This window comes from Triturus cristatus, chromosome 3_2 (genome assembly GCF_964204655.1).
Source record: "Triturus cristatus chromosome 3_2, aTriCri1.1, whole genome shotgun sequence".
Lineage (NCBI taxonomy): Eukaryota > Metazoa > Chordata > Amphibia > Caudata > Salamandridae > Triturus > Triturus cristatus.
The window spans coordinates 1,125,161,676-1,125,176,622 of NC_140584.1; positions in this window are offsets into that span (position 1 = coordinate 1,125,161,676).

A 14,947-nucleotide genomic window follows, 5' to 3' on the forward strand; every position below is an offset into this window, starting at 1 on the left:
ATCTGAGGGTCCCCCCAGGAAGGTGGGTCGTCCACGGAAAAGACCATGAGAGTCAGCGGACCATCCACATCTCCCAGGTCACCTGACCTGGCACCTGGCCCTCTGGCGCAACAGCAGAACCTCATCCAATGACATTCTCTGCCACATGGACTTGCTGGTTACAGTCTGACCAATGATGACCAACACTGTGGTCTGGACTCTGATGACTTTCAAAGCAAAGGATACCATCTCCCCCTGTGAAGTTTGGATTCTATGCACCTTAGTTTATCTACCAAAACACGTACCCCACCGTAAATAAAATTTTTATTTTTTCATGAGATGTTGCTGTCATTTTGCATTAGTCCACAACATATGTGTGTGTGTAAATGTCCAACTATGCCTGAGTGTTGAACTAACTACACCCATCCATACCCTGGGATCTGAGTCTGGTACAGGACACACATGGGTCACAGTGTATCATTCAATGCAGACATGGAGCACAATACTCACCTGTGATGGCTTCAAGCTGCTGAGGGGGGGCTTGCAATACTATGCGGACAGACCTATTTGGAAGAGTATCATTAAGGCGTAGAGGTCATGCCTCATTCGGAAGTTCCCGGGGAGTGAGTCCCAGGTATGTTTTCCCAGGTGGGAGAACTATGTCCTGCATGCTGGAGTATGGTGGATGTGAAGAATGGTGGCCAGGTCAAGGTTGGATGCACGGAGATGGCACTACGGGGTCTCGGATGACAGTGGTACAAGGTTGGTTTTGGGTCAGGGTTGTGGCCTGCCTCCTGAGTCTGGGTGGGGAGTCTGAAGGTCATCCTGCATCACACAGTGATCCATTGCAGCTATCTCTGCTGGACGGTGATGTGGCTGGGGCGCGGGATGTTGAAGCTGAGGTGTGCAGATGCACCCTGGATGTGGACAACCTTCCCGGGAGTTTGGATGTGGCTGCTCCATAGAGGGCAGGGCAGTATTTGACACGGATGTTGTCGGGGACCTAGGGGATGGTCCGTCTTTCCTTGGAGTGGATCTATCTGGGGATCATGTGCATAATGCAGAGGGTGTTGCAGTCTGAGGCACAGATGCTGGTGATTACGATGGCAAATGTGAGCAAGCAATCCATGATGCACACCATCTTGTGTGCGTGGACACTGGGTGCTTGTGCAGGGCTCTTGCGGGTGGGACACAAGCAGTTGACCCAGCTGTAAGGGGACAATCCTCAGATGTTGACCTCAGTCCTGTACAAGTCCAGCCTCAGGTGGCTGATGTTTAGCCATTTATCAATAGATCTCATGCAACCTTGGCTGTCAATGGCATACGAGCTGATGATGAGGTGCTGTGTGCATGTGATGGTGGAGAGGGGGCTACTGGACACATTGTAGATTGACACGCTGAGAGATGATACCTGTGCCATGTGCCTGACGACGACACCATACTACATGCAGAAGCCTTGAGTCCCACTCCCATGGCCTTGCTGGGGTACAGAGCCGGTGGGGAGTAGGAGGGACATGACCTGGTTGGTGTGACAGGGCCTGGAAGGCGTGGCAGCGCTGTGTAGGCAGTCGGAGTTGCACACTCATCATGCAAAGGTGTTGTGTGTGCGCTTAGTGTTTGCCTGAGAGCAGGCGGGAGATGTGTGGATGGACATTGCTTGGAGGGTGTCTGCAACATCAGACTGTAGTGTGATGTGGGTCATGCAAGGACCTGGGGGTTGTGCAATGTGCACGTTGCATGTACAGACGGTCCAGCCTTTGGCACCGCGTGGCCGCAACTGTGGCACAGACAAGCTGATGACAGCCAAATGAATGGACTGAGGGAGGAAGGGAGGAGCATCTTTGATGTGTGCATGTTGCCAAAACCAGAAACTTTGTGTGCCCTTGCTGCAGTGGCTGCAACAGCATGCGGCATGTCCTGGAAACTATGCCACAAGTTCCACACAAAGACAAGGATGTCAGAAAGGACTACTGCAACAGGTGTATGTAAAGGAAGGAGTGTCCGTTTTTCCATGGCACACACAGAGACAAAGGATGCACAATCACCAAAGATGACTGACACCGGATCATGAAACTGAAGGCCGAGCTGCGCACAGGAAACACACCCTCAGCAGGTGTTGACGGCCCGTTGTGGGGACCAACATGCCAAAACACATACACAGCCATGGACTTCATGCATAATAGAGAAACAAATACATGAAGAACAGCATGCACGTTGCTAAACTACACATAGACTCATATGCACAATCTTTGACAACCATGCCAAAGATGCCGCATGCACAGTGGCAAGAGAAGAGACCTGCATTGACAGAGATGAGGCACCTTGGAGGGTGAGGAACACCTTTATTGCTCAGGCTCACACCTATGGAAATGCATCAATATGAAAAGACTCACGGGTCTTTTGGATGAACATGTGGGAGCTACACTGGACACCCCTTCGCACCACAGATGCTGTAAATCCATTGGACTGGCACGCAAGTGAAGGGGGTGAGCCTAACATCCCCTGCTGCACACGGAGAGGCTGCAATTCCCCATTGAGCCTCTTATGGGGATGTCCCACACTATGTCCACCCGTAGCATCCCAAGAAGTCAGGAAAAACAAAGTCATCCGCATGCATGGTCATGCATTCTACATGACTAAGGTTGACACCATGCTAGTTGTCAAATGAGTGTGTCAGCTGAAATGTGTGGAATGACATCAGCACTCGAGTGACACATCAGAACACACCTCAAAGTCACTTAGCATGCAGTCAGCTGGACACACACATTGCAACACATGCCACACAAGGCTCCAAGCGTGCACACTCAGACACAGGGACTCACCATTATGAGAAGAAGTTGCGTATGAGCTGACTCCGGATGTCCTCCTCCTCCTCCTCCTCACTTGCCTCGTGACCAAGGCCGTCATCCTCCACGGGTGGATGTTCCTGCTCATCGGGATCCAGGATGAATGGCACACCTTTCTCCACTGCCATGTTGTGCAGCATGCAGCACACGAGGAAGATTTTGCAGACCTTCACCGGTGCATATGGGAGGGACCCGCCTGTCTTGTGGAGGCAATTGAAGCGGCTCTTCAGGAGGCCAAACATCCTCTCAATCACTCGCCTGGTCTGCCCATGGGCGTTGTTGTAACGGTGATCTGCAGCTGTTCTGGAGTTGTGGAGAGGCGTCGCCAGCCATGGCATGTTGGGATAGCCAGAGTCCCCTACATGGAAACATCATGTAAAGAAGTGGGTCAGGAGATGCCGTCACATACTAAGACACCGCTAAATACCGGACAAACAGAGTCCACCCACCAACAAGACATGCTCATTCGTTGTGCAGCTGCAGCATTATTTCTGGCACCCTGCTACGCCTCATGATGTAGGCATCGTGTGCTGACCCTGGAAAACGTGCACAGACATGGGAAATCAGCATGTTAGCAAAACACACCACAAGGGCATTAATGGAGTGATAATGTTTACGGTTTCGATAGGCTACCTCCTGTGCCTGTGGTGCTATCAAAGCCACATGTGTCCCATCAATGGACCCAATTACATGGGGCATCCCTCCCAGGGCATAGAACTCACCCTTGATACCTGTCAACTGCCCACGAGTTGGAAAATGGATGAATTCATCCAGGTGCTCCAACATGGCTTCTAAAACATCATGCAGGACACGGCTGAACATGGTCTGGGACATGCCACCCACATCAGCTATGGTGAATTGAAACGTACCGGTGGCAAAGAAAGGTAGGGCTGCCATCACCTTCATCTTGGGGGTCAGCGCAGTCGGATAACTGTGTCGCGGTTGGAGGTGTGGTGCCAGCCTGTTTGTCAGGTCCTCCATTAACTGTTGGGTGAATCTGTAACGGAGTATGCAGTCACGTTCCCTCATGGCACCCAAGTCTGGCATTGGTCGGGGGAGAGGCGGTGCCCTGCAGAAAATTGGCAGGAATAACGAAGATTGAGTACATTACAACACCAATGTCAATGAACTGAGCACATGCTCAACAGCTAATACACATCTGCTAAATACAGAGTCTGGTCTGTGCAATACATCCAGGACACGTATGCCAGCCAGGTGATACTCCTACTAAGAGCCAGCTACAAATGTTGATTGTCAAGGTCGACATGACATGCCATGAAACTAGCTGTGGCACAGTGCATGTGAACAGCCAGACACATTACAGGAGTGACATACATCCACATATCTGCATTAGAAGGATGTTATCTCATAAAGACAGCTTGCGGCAAGCTAGACGCACAGGTCACATGTCATTATGAAAGTACAGATCACACACATTGCCATGAAGGGGTACATGTCAAAACTGATAACACAGACATTGAGACAACGCGGATATGTCCTCAGGTCGAAATACCATGTTCGATGCATACAGACACACGTTACGTGGGTGTGCGTAATTGTGTGCCATGCCCATCTACACACAGACACATGTTGGATGCAGCAACAGCAGATGCAGTTGACGGAACACCAACAGTAAGCTCATGGGAACGCATGACACACACATGACATAGTTACATAGTGGCACGATGGTAGTTAGATGTCAGGTGTATTTATCCGTGTACCTGGCATCAGGGGACAGTTGCGGGTGTTGGGGACTGTGCCATACCAGTGATGCAGTGCTAGACACGTTTGTACTACATGCAGACATGTGCAAAGTGTGAAGGGAAAGTGTGCAACAAAGTGCCCCATCACACATGACATGTGTACACAGGTCACCACACATCTATTGTGCAAAAACATGAGGAGACATGTACCACATCACTGCCTGACACACCTAGGCCCTGCACATGAAGGACTGCACTGACAATGACTTGATGTACAGCCTTGTGCGAGTCTGACACCTCCATTCCTTTCGTGTGCGCCTCCTATCACCAGTGTAAGCTGTGAAACGACTGTACACGCGCTCTGAGGGCGTGTGTACGGTCGTATCACTATATTGGGTTTGGGTAGGAGTACGGTGTGTGTATGGACCGTACACACGTACGTGTACGACCAGTGTGTACACGTACGTGTACTACGGTAGTACACATACGTGTACCACCAGTGTGTACACCTAGGTGTACACACTGGTTGTACACGTACGTGTACACACTGGTCCTATCCCTATAGTAGTGTTGGTGTAGGTGTGCGCCATAGTGATACGACCCTTACACGCGCGTGTACGGGCCGTATCACTGTGGCTACACCTATGCCAACACTACTATAGGGATACGACCCGTACACGCGCGTGTACGGGCCGTATCACTATGGCGTACACCCACGCCAACACTACTATAGGGATACGACCAGTACACGTGCGTGTACGGGCCGTATCACTATGGCGTACACCTACGCCAATACTACTATAGGGATACAACCCGTACACTCGCGTGTACGGGCCGTATCACTATGGCGTACACTTACGCAAACACTACTATAGAGATACGACCCGTACACTCGCGTGTACGGGCCGTATCACTATGGCGTACACCTACGCCAACACTACTATAGGGATACGACCCGTACATGCGCGTGTATGGGCCGTATCACTATGGCGTACACCTACACCAACACTACTATAGGGATATGACCCGTACACACGCATGTACAGGCCGTATCACTATAGTCGTGGTACCCTAGGGGTATGTGTGAAACGCACTGTACCTGTGTGAAGATTTCAAAATTACAATGGGGACACATAAGGGACAAATATTAGGGCCTCAATGCATGCTGGTTGTCCTGGATACCGAGTTTCAAGAACAAAATTTTCCATCATGTGGGCTGGAAAAAGCAGTTGGCCACATTATACATTGTTGCAAAGTGGTTGTTGACTTGACATGCTGCTGCAAATTTGAAAGATGCTAATGCTATCACTGGTGTATGTTTAAAGGGATTGGAGGAAACGTAGGATGCAAATGAGTCTGACCAATCACTCTGTACTCCTGTAAATGAAATAGGCCAGCAAGGCAGATATAAGTCAGCAAGAACCCATGAGAGGGCACCTGCCTGCACAGCACGTCATTGGACACCACTGCTGCTGTCATTGCTTCCTCTGTCAACATGTCCAGGTCTGTGGAGAGGGCCCAGCCATTCACCCAGGAGGAGAATGAGGCGTTGCTGGACGTCATCCTCCCACAGTACCCCAGCCTGTATGGGAAACCAGGGGAGCAGGTGAGTGCTGACTCCACTAGCTTTGACTGTGCCCCTTTTTTGTGACTGTAACTTCTGGCATTGTGTCCAGGTGTGACAGACATGCAATGTTGTTGAGAGTGGGTCCCGGGGGGGAATGCCTTATGTCTCCCATGCAGAGCATGATGTAGTTCATGCCTGCACTCTTCACTTGCATTGTGCTTACTGTGACAATCACTGCATGGTGCATGGCACATTCAGCCTGGCTAATCCTTTTGGCCATTTTTGTTCTATAGTCCTGATGTGATTCTGTGGTCCCCCCGGTGTGACAGGTGACTGTACCCACAGATGTGTGTGAGTTGAGTGGAGCTGTGGTGAGAGTGTCCAAATGATGTGTACGCCCCTGGACATTGATGTGTGTGACTGTTCCTTGTCATATGGGTGAGTGTCTATGTGGAGAGTTGGACCACAGCTGCATGGAGGAGGCATATTCTCTACCCATCTGATGTGAGAAGGAAGCCGTGCTGTGTGTCTGACTTGCTGGGCTAGCCCCATGCCTGTGACACCCCCCAGGAAGGTGGCACATGTGCAGAGTGAGGTTTGTATCCGCTGTTGCCAATGGCAGGTGAAAGATCTGTGCCTGTGTGTGTCTGTGTACTCTGCTGAGGTTGCGTCAGTGGCCTGGGGCATGTGACTGCTTGGAGGTGATGTCCATCAGACTTGTGTTGCTTGTGAAGCACAGTGTGTGCCATGATCAGGGAGTGTGTCGAAACCCTCATGCCACCTGTGTACTTTCAATGCCATGTAATGCATTGGCGCTTACACAGAGGCGAATGTCCCTCTGACAAAGGTGCTATTATGTGGCAGCATACTATGCCCTGTTCAACAAATCAATGATGTTAAAATGTGTGTCTCTGTCACATGGAGCAGGTGTAGTGATGTAGTCTCACTTTGTTATCCTCACAGGTAACCGCCTACGAGAAGGGAAGAATTTGGAAGAGGGCCGTCAGGGCCGGGAATACGGTGGAGGGTCGCAGTCGGCGCCTGCCCCAAGTGAGGAAACGCTGGCAGGACATCCGGTGCTGGACCAGGAGGATCGCCCGGGTCCAGCTGGAGGACTCACCACCACGCCCCCACGGCGGGCGCCGGCGCCTGACCCACCAAATGAAGCGTGTCCTGGCGGTGGTCTTCCCTGAGATGGATAGGCGGTTACAAGAGAGACAGCAGCAAGACGGGGGTAGGTACATGTGTGTTTGTTGTGTGTCACCAGCTTTTGGAAGTGCTCATTTGCCTGGATACAGTGCCAGGGTTTATATGTGCAGTGCATATCCTGTTCACCCAAGTCAACCGGTGCTGTTCTTCCTCCCTTCCCCTCCTTGACATGTGTTCCCTGGTCTGTGTGTAATCCCTATTGCACATAGTCATCTAGGCTGCAAGTTAATCAAGGTGCACACTGCTTTCAGCATCATGGGTGGGGGTCGTCTGTGACATGTGTTGGTACCTTGCCTGTGCCCTGTCCTGTTCACTCATTTGGGGGTCCATAATTGTTGGCACTGTCCTGAGTCTCAACATAGGATTGTGAGGTATAGGTACAGTCAGATCATTCCAGGACCATGGAGCAGTGTGCCCACTCCAGTCCCCTGAGACACCTTTTCCTAGGAATCATGTGTGGCATCAAACACTGTGCCCATTCACTGTGTGTTCAGCATAGGTTGGCCTCTGTGGCATTGTTCCATGGCCTCATTTGTATGTACGTACAGTGTGCTACATGTCTCCACTGTCCATGGTGACCCCATTAGGCTTGTGCATCCTCACACTGGGCAGTGCCTGTGTGTCTATGTACAACTATCTGTTGATGGTTGTTTGTCACAAATATGTGTGGTCAGCCTCACGAGGTGATGTGGAGTACATTTAGGAGTTCTTGATGCACATTTTGTTAATCCCAGATTAAGAGGTGTAAGTACTTGCTCTGTCTCAATCACATTGTCTCAGGTAGGGGGGGTTTGTGCAGGCAAGGCCTACATGTCCAAACCTTATGTCTCCTTGCCAGGTCTGCCCTGTGTGTGATAATTGTCTGGACAGACACTCAACGTGCAGTGACCCAGGCATGTTGTGCAGGGGGTCATGTTTGTGCTTTGCAGCATGTGTCAAAAGTTAAAAGACATGTTTCCTGCTCATCCATTTTTGGCACCGGTGTGTGCTCCAGATGCTACGTAGTTTGGTCTGTGTGTGCTGACATCTGTGTAGACATTGTTGGTTCCCATGAGGGTGTCTCCTCAGTGTAGGTGCTCCTTATTCCGACACAATTGCTGGGCCATTAGCCAATGCATTGTCCTGTGTCTGGACATGTGTGCCACTCCACATGACAGGTAGTGGGTCAGATGTGTTGCCAGCTGTGTCATCATGGTACGGATGGCCATGTGACAGGTGGCATGATTCAAGTTGTTAGTCAAGATGTCTTGTACCTTGGCACTGACTACACTTGTCAACATGTCCCAATAGTTTATATGCTTGACTTTGATATTTTGTTGTGAACGACAATAATGTGCCTGCATGGCAGATGTCTATCAAGGAAGTGCACAAGAACCCACCTTTACACTTTTAGGGGACACGCTGGCACATTTAACACAAAGGCACAGTTCTGTAATGAAATTGATTAGAGATTATACATATACATGTTCCCACAGTGTGGTTGCATTTGGGTTAGTGCTCGGTTATTGCTGATACCAACTTACGGGTGTCAAGTCATCCAGACCACCGTGGTGCCATGTATATGTACTTCCTGATAACACATTTCTTCCTAACAGTGGCTTATTTGCATTAGGCTGGCAGCTCATACAATGACTGTGTAAAAGTAGCTTTGTGTGCACCTCCTTGTGTGACTTCTGTTATCCAGGCACATGTCTATTCTGTTCCAAAAGTCGCACATTCACACATTCCAAACATGTCTATTGTGTAAAGTGTTGTGATTCCCAAGGGATCACAATGTATTTCTTTAGGGTTTACAAAGTACTCACAGGTCTCTGAGTGTGGGGACACCTTTTGCATTGGCGTATGTTATTGGGCCTTGGGTGCACCAATACTGTTTCTTTCACAGTGAACAAGAGGTGGCATGCCTTCATAGTCTGGCTGTGCTCCACTGTTCACCGACACTAGCTTCTCAGTATAATTGGATATGGAGTTATTTGCTGTTGTGTCCTGATGTTCATTTTTTCAGGTGGCATGGTGGGTGAACCAACTGGGGAGTGCATGGCTTACATATGTGCAGAGTATTCTAGATGTTACTCATGATGCATTTCCTGATATGCACTGTGACCTATTTTGTTTGGACTCATGTGTCAGATGTACACAGATGACTGATTATTTCATGTTTCTTCACCTTGCACACAGCATCATCGGGGGACACCGAGGGAGACACCTGCACGGACCAGAAGGAGGGATCGAGCACCGGTGCCACCACTGCTGGGGAGTCGGCGGAATCAAGTGGCACGGAGGGCGAGTGAAGTCAGGCGGAGGACATGTCTAGTACCAACACCGACTACGACGCTGACGGGTCCGAGGCTGAGCTCCCTCAGGGGGCAGAGGCTGCTCCAACAGCTGGCAGCAGCACTACAACTGTCAACGCCCCCTCCATTCCCATCACCACCCTCCCACTAGCTCGGGTCCCTTTTGTCCGTGGAGGGCAACAACGTGTCTCCTTCATGCCAGGCTCCGCACCCCCTGCCCCTGTCTCCCCTGCTGCCCCCAGTGCCGAGTCTGTGGACATTCAGCGGTAGTTGCAGGTTGGGCAGACATCGATCCTGACTGTCCTCCATGGCCACACCAGACTGCTGACACAGATGGTGTCGTACATGGAGGGCATGTCATCTGCGATGTCTGACCAACGGATGTTGCTGAGGTCCATAGACTTGTCACTGACGGCAGCAGTGAGTCTCCTGCAGCGCTTCGTCCACCCCCTACCCCTGCACCAGCCACACTTCCCACTCCCATGCCTGTCCCAAGCACACACAGCCATTCCCAGCCATGCACCCCACCAGACACAGGCAGCACACCAACAGGGAAGGGCAAGCGCACACCTCCTGTCACCCACACTCAGGGGGAAGAAGGCACACCCACTGGGTCTAGGGCACACAGGCAGACACGCAGCCACAGTCCAAGTCCGCATGCCTCACTCCCCAGTCCCTCCAATGTCACTCCCCTCGGCTCCCCTGCCCCACAGTCTGAGAAGGAGACATACTTGGCCGTGCTGGGCCTCAGCCCCACTGGTTCACCATCACGCAAACGGGCAAGGCACTCCACGGGTAGGGGAGTTGAGTCCCCCCCCTGTCCACCACCTCCCCCAGTAGCGCTGCAACCCATCCTTCCGACCCCCCCCTCCTTGGGGCCCGTGTTTCCTTCGGGTGCAGGGGAGATGCTGGCCGAGCTTGAGGACATGTGCAGCGCCATGCTAACTGCCACCTTTGGCACTGACCCACCCCCTGTGGTGGAGTCGTCCGTCCCTGCACCCACAACACCTACCCTTCCCCCTCCTGTCCCTGCGGTGCCTGGTCCTTCCCCACATGATGCCCCCCCCAGTTGCTGAACCAGAGGTTTAGTATGTGCAGGCAAGCTCGGGGAGACGTGTGGACATGTGTCACCCCCAGGACTTCGCATCTGGACTGGCCTATGGCCTTTGTAAATATTGTCCTTTTATACCTTTTAATTTAATGCTGACTAAAGCATTTTGTTTTTCCTTTGACCACGATTGGTTTTTAGGTAGTGATGTTGGTGCTGATGCTCCATGAGTTGGGGTGGTGATCATGTGTTAGGTGTCTGGGAAATGTTGTAGTCTGCTGCTCATGGGGTGGACCCTGGTATCTGCGTGCCATCACAAGGTATCAGAAAATAATCTTTGGTTGTGTATGCTCTTTGTGTTTGGAGACATTGTCCCAAGGAGTGTTCCTTCCTCTGTGGCACCTGATATCTTCCCTGCAGGGAGTTGCACAATTCTTGTGCTGAACCTGTGTCTACATTTCCTTTGTGGGTGACGGATCCCTTCAACTATGGCCATGCCTGCTCATCAATGTCTCCGGCTGCATCGTCTGTGCCATCCTTGGTAGTCACTGTACTGGTGTATAGAGTATGTTGCCATGCCTTCATTTAGAAATTGTCCCTTTTTCGCACTTTGCATGTGTGTACTCCCAGCCTGGCACACATATGGTACTTGTTCAGCAGGGTATTTGTTTACCTGACTCACAATTGTGGGCATTGTATCTGTGGGAAGTCCTCCCTATTCTTTCCATGGGAGACAACAACTTGGTGGCTGTCCCAGCACCTGTACATTCCTATCAGTCCTGGAATGTGTGTAACAGTGTGTGTTCCCTTTAGCTCTCTTAGTTTAGTAAGCTTTAACATAACTATACAGTCTAGTGACATGATCTCAGTGTGTGTATTGTGCTGCATCCGCCAGGGGTGGGTATGCATGTGTCATTTGTCCTCACACCCACATGTGGTGTGTCATGCAGTGGGGGAAAGACTTCCATCCTCATGGGAGTGGGACACTGCTGTCAGTGATGTGTTGTTATGGCACTCTCAACATTGCCGCACATTGGGGATGCGTTCATACACCCATGGAGTTGTGGTCATCTGAGGATGATGTACACACCCCCATGTCTCTGTCCACCCCTCATATGTCTGGGCACTGCTGGGAGTGATATGCACCCACCCCTCATATGTCTGGACACTGCTGTAGTCCTCTGCAGCCACCCCTCATACGTCTCTGTCCACTGCTGGGAGTCCTCTGCACCCACCCCTCATATGTCTCTGTCCACTGCTGGGAGTCCTCTGCACCCACTCCTCATATGTCTGGGCACTGCTGGGTGTTATATGCACCCACCCCTCATATGTCTGGGCACTGCTGTTATTGATATGCACCCACCCCTCATATGTCTGGGCACTGCTGGGAGTCCTCTGCACCCACCCCTCATATGTCTCTGTCCACTGATGGGAGTACTCTGCACCCACTCCTCATATGTCTGGGCACTGCTGGGAGTGATATGCACCCACCCCTCATATGTCTGGGCACTGCTGGGAGTGATATGCACCCACCCCTCATATGTCTGGGCACTGCTGAGAGTGATAGGCACCCACCCCTCATATGTCTGGGCACTGTTGGGAGTCCTCTGCAGCCACCCACACACCCACCCACCCCCTTGGTGCAGTACACTGCTGTCCTGGCCATGCACCCCCCAATTTACTGCTAATATGCTGCACCAGGCCGTAGTCCGAGATTTATGGCGTGTGTACGCCTTGTATCCATTATGTACTCGTGCCGTAGGGGTACGGGTGAGACGGACCATACCCCTGCATTCATAGGGTGTGTACGGCCCGTACCATGCGTACCCCCACCCCACCACTCCAATGGTGGTACGGCCCATACCCAAGCCCCCCAGAGTGTGGGTACGGTCCGTACCACCATTGTAGGGGTGATGTAGGGGTACGAGTGGTACAGACCGTACCCACGCTCTGAGGGCATGGGTACGGGCCGTACCACGCGTACCCCTACCTCACCACTACAATGGTGGTACGGACTGTACCCACGCTCTGGGGGGCGTGGGTACGGGCCGTACCACGCATACCCCCACCCCACCACTACAATGGTGGTATGGACCGTACCCACGCTCTGGGGGGCATGGGTACGGTCCGTACCACCATTGTAGTGGTGATGTAGGGGTACTCGTGGTACGGACCGTACCCATGCTCTGAGGGCATGGGTACGGGTCGTACCACGTGTACCCCCACCCCACCACTACAATGGTGGTACGGACCGTACCCACGCTCTGGGTGGCGTGGGTACGAGCTGTACCACGCGTACCCCTACGTCACCACTACAATGGTGGTACGGACCGTACCCACGCCCCCAGAGCGTGGGTACGGTCCGTACTACCATTGGAGTGGTAAGGTGGGGGTAAGCGTGGTACGGCCCGTACCCATGCCCTCAGAGCGTGGGTACGGTCTGTACCACGCATACACCTACGTCACCACTACAATGGTGGTACGGACCGTACCCACGCGCTGGGGGGTGTGGGTACGGGCCGTACCACCATTGGAGTGGTGACGTGTATGCGTCTACGTCCACTTCTGTTGTGGCGGTACGTGGGATTGGTGGACACGCCCCCCGAAGTGACCAGACCATGGAGGTAATTTATGTGCAGGATATATATGTTTTACATTGGGTGGGGGTTATGTTTCCTGCCCCTCGCCCCCCCTTTGCCCCTGGGTGTTGTTCTGACCTTCTGCAGTGTCTGCGTCGGTTTCTGTTCACCAGGTCGTAGGCTAGGAGGGCCGGGATGACACGTAGGATGGGGTACATTGCTGTCCGTCGCGTACCGGTGCTCCTTCTTCGCGTCTTCAATTTCCCGTGAGTTTTTGGCTGCCGTAAAAAATGAGCGGTGCGGAGTGACGTGGGCACGGATCGTACTTGCTGGTCCATAAAACGCTGCCTGACTCTGTCCGGACGTCACGTACGCGATGTCCCGGATCGGAATTGTGGGTATTTTTTAGCCGGTCGGTGTTTTGTACGACTCGTACGGAAATGGTATTTCTGTACGAATCGTCTTTGCGGGTTTGTAAGGTGGTTTTCCCGGGTACGAGTCGGACGGAGAATACGCTCCGTACGACCATTCGTACCCGGGTTTTACAGGATCGGAATCGGCACCTTAATATTCCCACTCCAGTCAGTGTAACTTTAGGGAAAGTGTTGGATTGTGGAGGGGAATATTTTTATATTCCCATTCAAGTCAGTGCAACAGTAGGGAAAGTGTTGTATTGCAGAGGGGAAACATATAACTTTCCCACTGCAGTCAGTGTAACTGTAGGGAAAGTGTTGGATTGTGGAGGGGAACAATGTAATATTTTGACTCCAGTCAGTTCAACAGTAAGGAACGTATTGGATTGCAGATGGGTACAATTCACTATCCCTACTCCAGTCAGTGCAACAGTAGGGAAGGTATTGGATTGCAGAGGGCTAAAATATACTATTCCCACTGAAGTCAGTTCTACAGTAGGAAAAGTATTGGATTGTGGGGGGGCATTTACTATTCTAACTCCAGTCAGTGCAACAGTAGGGAAACTATTGTTTTGCAGAGCGGAACATTTAATATTCCCACTCCAGTCAGTGCAACTTTAGGGAAAGTGTTTGATTGTCGAGGGGAACATTTTTATATTCCCACTCAAGTCAGTGCAACAGTAGGGAAAGTGTTGAATTGCAGAGGGGAAACATGTAATGTTCCCACTGCAGTCGGGGCAACTGTAGGGAAAGTGTTGGGTTGTGGATGGGAACATTTTAATATTCTGACTCCAGTCAGTGCAACAGTAAGGAAAGTGTTGGATTGCAGAGGAGTAAAATGTACTATTCCCACTCCAGTCAGTGCAAAAGTAGGGAAAGTATTGGATTGCAGAGGGCTAACATTTGCTATTCCCACTGCAGTCAGTGCAACTGTAGGGAAAGTGTTGGGTTGTGGAGGGCATGAATTTAATATTCCCATTCAAGTCAGTGCAACAGTAGGGAAAGTGTTGTATTGCAGAGGGGAAACATATAACTTTCCCACTCCAGTCAGTGCAACAGTAGGGAAAGTGTTGGATTGCAGAGGAGAAAACTTTACTATTCCCACTCCAGTCAGTGCAAAAGTAGGGAAAGTATTGGATTGCAGAGGGCTAAAATGTACTATTCCCACTCATGTCAGTGCTACAGTAGGGAATGTGATGGACTGCTGTGGGGTAAAATGTACCACTCCCATTCCAGTCAGTGCAACAGTAGGGAAAGTATTGGATTGTGGGGGGGGTAAAATGTACTACTCCCACTCCAGTCAGTGCAA